The sequence below is a fragment of the Blastomyces gilchristii genome, assembly GCF_000003855.2.
Source record: "Blastomyces gilchristii SLH14081 genomic scaffold supercont1.63, whole genome shotgun sequence".
Classification (NCBI taxonomy): domain Eukaryota; kingdom Fungi; phylum Ascomycota; class Eurotiomycetes; order Onygenales; family Ajellomycetaceae; genus Blastomyces; species Blastomyces gilchristii.
The window spans coordinates 28,998-35,964 of NW_003101620.1; positions in this window are offsets into that span (position 1 = coordinate 28,998).

The window sequence follows — 6,967 nt, forward strand, 5'->3', positions numbered from 1 at the left end:
ACTGTTGATTCTTTTACATCGGGGATATTTTTCCTGACGGGAGAGATTTGAGTAGAGTATATTAATATATTTTATCTCTTTTTAAGCATATTTTATATTTATACTCACTAGTTTTATGATCTCTAGTATAGAATGTATATTTTAAGTCTCTAAAATAAGAGATTATTAAGTATTTATATCTTTAATAATTTGAATACTGTGTTTGAGCTTTGAGATTTATTCTTGAGTCTTTATATTCATGAACTCTCATTTTTAAATCTACTACTCTTACTTCAGAGATCTTTGATTATTCAAGTATCTTTATATATACTAGAATGGAGACATTTCTTCTATTTTATTTGAACTTAATTAAATTTAGTTATATAGACTCTTTTCTCAGTTGAATAAAATTATATTCTTCTAATTTATTATTAAGAAGTAGTATTTCTTCTTTATAGTTAAAAATTTCAACTGAAATATTATAAAGAATGAATTTATCTCACTTTTCATCTCTCTTAGATAGAATTATTATGTTTAATAAAGATTCTATTACTGATTTTCAGAGATTCTTATTCTGAATAAGAAATTCTGTACTAAATTCAGATATTATAGTCAGAATAATGAAATTTTTAAAGAAGAATAACTCAATTGAAGCTATAACTGATTTTTAAACTTTGATATTAGTTATTAATTGAGATAAAAGCTCCTGATTAATTTCATTTCTGATTCTGAAAATAAGATTTAAGTTTAGCTTGTTTCTCTATAAGATATTCTAATTTAAGACTTTGAGAATAAGTCTTCTATTTCTGAAGATTTGAAAGTTTTTCTCTTTTTACATTTTTTTCTCTACTTTTCTATACAGCAACACTAGGTTTCTATTGAATTTGAGAATTAACTCTATATTGATATAATCATTGACAAAGTCTTCTATTTTGAGATATAAATAACCAGTTTCTCTACATCTCACTGACAATATTTACATTATTATATAGAAACAGACTTATATTCTCTATAATATCAAGACTCTGAAGAGGGAAAGTCTTGATAGAGAGTATACAGTAGTGTATATCTTAGCAGTTTCTATCTCATTCTTCTGTAGCAGTTAATGCAAAAAAAAAAAGATCTTAGAAATAGTTTTTTACTTCTCTTAAAAAAGTAAGGTGTTTTTCTCTGAATTTTACACAATATTCTTACAAAGAATTAAAAATAGAGTTGTTTTCTGTCATAATTTCATATTCTTTTAAGTAAGAATTACTTTTTCAGTGACTGAAGAGCTTTTATTAATACTTAATTCTTTTTTACACTCTTTATTAACTGATTTGAGTTGTACACTTGTTGTGTGAGAAGAATTGAATGATTTAGAATAAAATTGAATAGTTTTAATCAATTTCTCTGCAAAAAATTGATTTATTTTTTGTTAGTTTTTCTCTTAAAAACTGTCATATTATCTGATTTACTATTAATTGATATCATACTTTTCCTCACTGTATTTCAAGAAAGAGATTATAAAGATTTTATTAATTTATCTTAAAAATCAATTTTAGTTTATTAGATTCTCTTCAAAAATCTAACCTAGTTACTGAACTAGAGTGAAAAAAATCAGATGTTTTATACACAAAAGTCTGTTATTCTTCTTTTGAAATAGTCTGATCAACTTTTCAATTGAAAACAGACTTAGAAACCTCTTAATTGAAACAGTCTGATCAACTTTTCAATTCAAAAGAGTTTAATAAATATCTTAATTAAATTAGTCTGATCAACTTTTCATTGAGTAAGAATAATGAGTTCAAAAGTACACTCAGTTGATGTGAAAAAAGATGCTTTCTTAAATACTATTCCTGAGATTGAAATTCTGAAGAGAAGAAAGAAAGAAGAAATAGAGAAATAACAAGTTCTTGAAATACAGAAACTTGAAAAAGTAAGTAAAATTCTTGAAAAACAGTGTCTGAGTGAGATAAATGAAGAAGTTCTGTTAATTCTTCATACTCAGGCTAGACAACTACAGAAAGTGATTAAGTTCAAACTTGGAATTTCAAACACAGTTTAAAAAACTTTGAAAATTTCTAATATAATCACTGACTCTTCAGTTTACTCTTCTTTCTTTTCTACTTCTTCTTCTTCTTCTTCTTTAAATCAGAAGAAAACATATACTCAAGCAGCTGAATCTGCTTTCTCTAAACCTGCTATCTCTAAATCTGCTATCTCAAAACCTGCTCAAAATTCTGAGAAAACTGAGAAGAATACTGCTCATACTTCTAGTGATAGAAGAGTGAAGAAAAAAATGTAAAAAGAGAAAAATCTTCAAATCTCCAGAAATAGAAGACTTATTCTCAAAGTCTCAAATCAGAATATATTGTAGAGAAATAAGCTAAACTTAAATCTTATTTTCAGAATTAGAAATGAAATCAATCAGCAGTTCTTTTCTCAGTTAATAACTAATATTGAAGTTCAAAAACCAGTTATAGCTTCAATTGAGTCATTTTTCTTTAGAAACTTCATTATTCTGATTACAATGTCTGAATTCAGTGCTGAATTCCTTATTCAGAATGAGAATCTCTGAAAATCAGCAGTAGAATCTTTGTTAAACACAATAATTCTATCTAAGAGAGATGAAAAGTGAGATAAATTCATTCTTTATAATATTTCAGTTGAAATTTTTGACTGTGAAGAAGAAATGTTACTTCTCAAAAATGAATTAGAAGAATATAAACTCTATTCAACTGAGAAAGAAGTCTGTATGACTAAATTTCAATTAAGTTCAGATAAAGCAGAAGAAATGTCTCTGTTCTAGTATATATAAAGATAATAGAACAGTCAAAGATCTCTGAAGTAAGAGTAACAGATTTGAAAATGAGAGTTCATGAATACAAAGACTCAAGAATGAATCTCAAAGCTCAAACACAGTGTTTAAACTGTCAAAGATATGAATACTTTGCAATCTCCTGTTTCAGAGACTCAAAATGCAATTCTATATCAGAGATTACAAAACTAGTGAGTATAAATATGAAACATGCTTAAAAAGAGATGAAATATATTAACATACTCTGCTTAAATGCTCTAATTGTAAAGAAAAACATGCATCTAGCTCAAAAGAATATATGTTTACTTCAAGAACTTAAAAGAACTGAAGAAAAGATGAAGCTCAGAGTAAATCTAGAACTGAAGAGAATAGTCAAGTCAGTAAACTCACAACTGAAAGCTTAAAAAGAAGAAACTCTTAACTATCTAAGTCTTCAAACTTCAATTCTTCAGCTAAATATAAATAGAATTTGAATTCTCAAACTTCTGTTAAGATTAGAGAATTGAGAAATGACTCTGATAATAAACTAGATATAATACAAGTAGTTGAGATTTCTACTTTTCAGAATAGTTATAATTTACTATCTGATGATAGTGATTAGATTCTACTCTACTCTCTTTTAGTATGAATATACAATAAAAACAATAAAAAAAGTTTAAAAACTCTTCAAAAATCACATTTATTCAAAATAATGTGAATAGAAACTCAAATTGTATTTATTCTTATCTTCAAATTACATTTGAATAAAAAGTTGATTTTATACTATTTCAGAAGCTGAATTTTGATGCTGAGTAAAAATATGTCATTTCTCATTCAAGCTACTACTGCTTTTTATCTCAAAAGTCTGAGATAAAGTCAAGAGTAGTGATCTATGAAAGAAAGAGATCAAGATATTAATTTAATCTAAGATTTAATATCATGTCTGACTCTGATATTCTGATGAATAATATTATAGATAAAGAAAATGAGTTTGATACTATACAGCTTATAAATATATATAATGAAAAGTTATTGAAGAAATATAATAATATCTGAATAATTGATAGAGGATTTCTGAACATAACTTTATCAAGAAACTCTATAATTGTAGAAGACTTCAATACACATCATCTCTGATGAAATTCAGAATGCAAGAGAGCAGTGAGAGCTGATAATCTGATTGAATAAATCTTTAAATATTTAATAGATTTGATTAATAAGTCTGATCAATAAACATTCTTTAGAAAAGACATGAAATAGAAGTCTATTATAGATTTAATCTTCATATTATAAAATCTAATAAAAAGAAGACTTATAAACTGATTTATTAATTCAAATAAGACATCAGAATCAGATCATGAGATTATTCAATTTAATATTGAACTGAGTGAAAAATAAATGAGTGAAAATCCTCTTCTCTCTAATCAGTATAACTTTGAAAAAGCTGATTGAAAAGCAGTTGAAGAAAGTATAAAACTGTTAAAATCTGAAAGACAGAATGAGCTATATTGAAATTCTGGTCAAGATATCTCAAATAAAATACTTAAGAATAGAGTGAAGCTTATTATATCTATATTCTAACAAGTGTTAGAGATCATATCTCTAAGAGAAAATCTTCTGAGTATTCAAAATCTTGATAAAATGAGAATATCTCATCTAAAAGAAAAGAATTAGCTACTGTTAAAAGAGATTGAAAGAATGATATAATATCTGATAAAGAGTTCAAAGCTGTCAGAAATGAATATTTTTCAGATATTAAAAGAGCTAAAACAGACTGCTGGAATAAATTTCTTCAAGAAGTATAAGAAAAGAAAGTTTTTAAAGCTTTTAACTATACTAAAACAAGAAGTGTAGCAAAACTTCCAGTCTTAGAATATGAGTTTCAGAATGAATCATATACAGTAAACTCTTTGAGAAAAAATGTCAAGCTTTCATGAGAATTCCTCTTTCAGAACTCACCAGATTCAGATTCAGATTCAGAGAAAGAGAATATATTACTTCTCAACTATATTAATGAAAATAACTGAAAATGATCTGATCTTACATAAGATGAATTAGAGTCAGCTATCTTCTCAAGTTCTGTTAAAACTGCTGCAGATCCTGATTCAATTAATCACTTGATTATTCAGAATATATATTCCTACTTAAAGAATGAATATTTTGAGCTCTTTTTCAATCTCTTGAAAAATGAATATTATTCTAAATACTGAAGAGAAGTCACTGAAGTGATTCTTGCAAAACCTAATAGAAAAACTTCAATTTCTAAGTTATATAGAGTAATATCTCTATTGAACTGTCTAGAAAAGGTTTTAGAAAAGATAATAGCTACTTAACTATCTTTTATAAGCTCTATAGATGATTCTCTTTTATTCAGTGAATAAATAAGAGATAGAAAACAGTGTTCTGCAATTGACACTGTTCTCTTAGTTGTTCATGATATTCAAATAGTAAAGTATGAGAATCTGGTCTCAACTGTAGTTTTCATTAATATAAAAGAAGCATTTGATCATATTTCAAAGTCAAAGTTAATTCAGATATTGAAGATATTAAAACTGTCACTTTCTCTAATAAAATGAGTTAACTATTTTATATCTAAAAGAAGTATATAACTCTTCTTTGATGGAATAAAATAAGACAAGACTGAGATAAAAATAGAAGTATTACAGAGATCTTCAATCTCACTCATTTTATTTATAATATACACTGTATATCTATTTAAAAATAGAAATATGAGAATAGTGTAATCTCTGAGTTATATGAATAATATTGATCTAGTCTACAGCTTAAAAACTATCAAAGAGAATTTAAAAGTAATTGAAGAAGCTGTAAAGAAAATCTTTGTTAGAGCAGATATCAATCAAATTCAATTTAATATGAATAAAACTGAGTTAATTCACTTCTTTTCAAGATTCAATGAGAAAGAACTATCTCTAACTCTTTTAAATAGAGAGATTAAATCCAGTGTAAATGTCAAATAATTAGAAGTATAATTAAACTTCAAGTTGAATTTTAAATATCACATTCAACAAAGAACTGTCAAGGCAGAAAAACTATTGAATAACATAATCAGACTATCAAATACAGAGAGAGGTCTATTCTTCCAGGCTATGAGACAGTTATATATAGCCTGTATTACATCAGTAGCTGATTATGAAGTTCAAGTTTAATGAAATAATCAAGAGAATTTTACTGAACTCTTTCAAAGTCTGCAAAACAGAGTCTTGAGAAGAATTCTGAAAGCATTCAAATCATCTTCTATTAAAACAATGAAAATTAAAGCTTCAATTCCTTCTTCTGCTATTAGATTTGAAAAGACCTGTATGAACTATGCTCTGAGAGTTGTAAAGATGAGCTTAAATCATATAATCAGAGAAAGAGTCTCTTCTTCATTTTCATTAATTAACTCTGATAATGAACTGAATTGAAATAGATTTCTTGATTGAAATGAAAATAACTCTTCAAAGAAAATGTCTTCTCAACTGTACAGACTGTACTCTCTGATTAAAAATCAATTTTCTTCTTTAAATATTGAAAAAGTTGATCATGAGAAGTTATCTCTCTGAAGAGAAAAGCTTGAATCTCTTATAGACTTATAAATAAGTGAACTATTAAAAGAGAAAGAATATGAACAGCATTCAAAGAGAATTTCTATAATCAATATAAAAGACTCTATTCTGATTTATTCAGATGACTCAAAAAATAAGAACTTGAATAGATTAGACACAGGAATTGCTTATACTGAAGATAATATCAATTTTATCTCAGATTTCTGAAATCTAGGCTCTGAATGTGAAGTCTTTGATGCTGAACTATTTATAATAGTGAAAGCTTTTAAACTCATTGAAATAAAATCTTATAAAAGAGGAAATTGTTTAAAAGAGACATGAATATTCTCTAATAGTCAAGCTACTTTAAAAAGACTTAGAAATAGTCAGATTCATAATGATCAAATGAATCTTAAACCCATCTTAAACTCTATTTTGAAAATTCAAAAGAGAAGAATATTAAAGCTGATAATTTATCTGCACTGAGTTCGCATGCTGGAAATACGCATCATATTCACTTCACGCACTCTGCTGAGATTACAAAAACACCAGGGCAATATCGCCGTCCTCCAATGAAGCTGTTCGTTCTTCTGCAGGTAAGAGCACTGCAGTGTCATAACGCAACGTTGATTCAAACAGCTCCGAAGCCAACCGCGCTTGCATG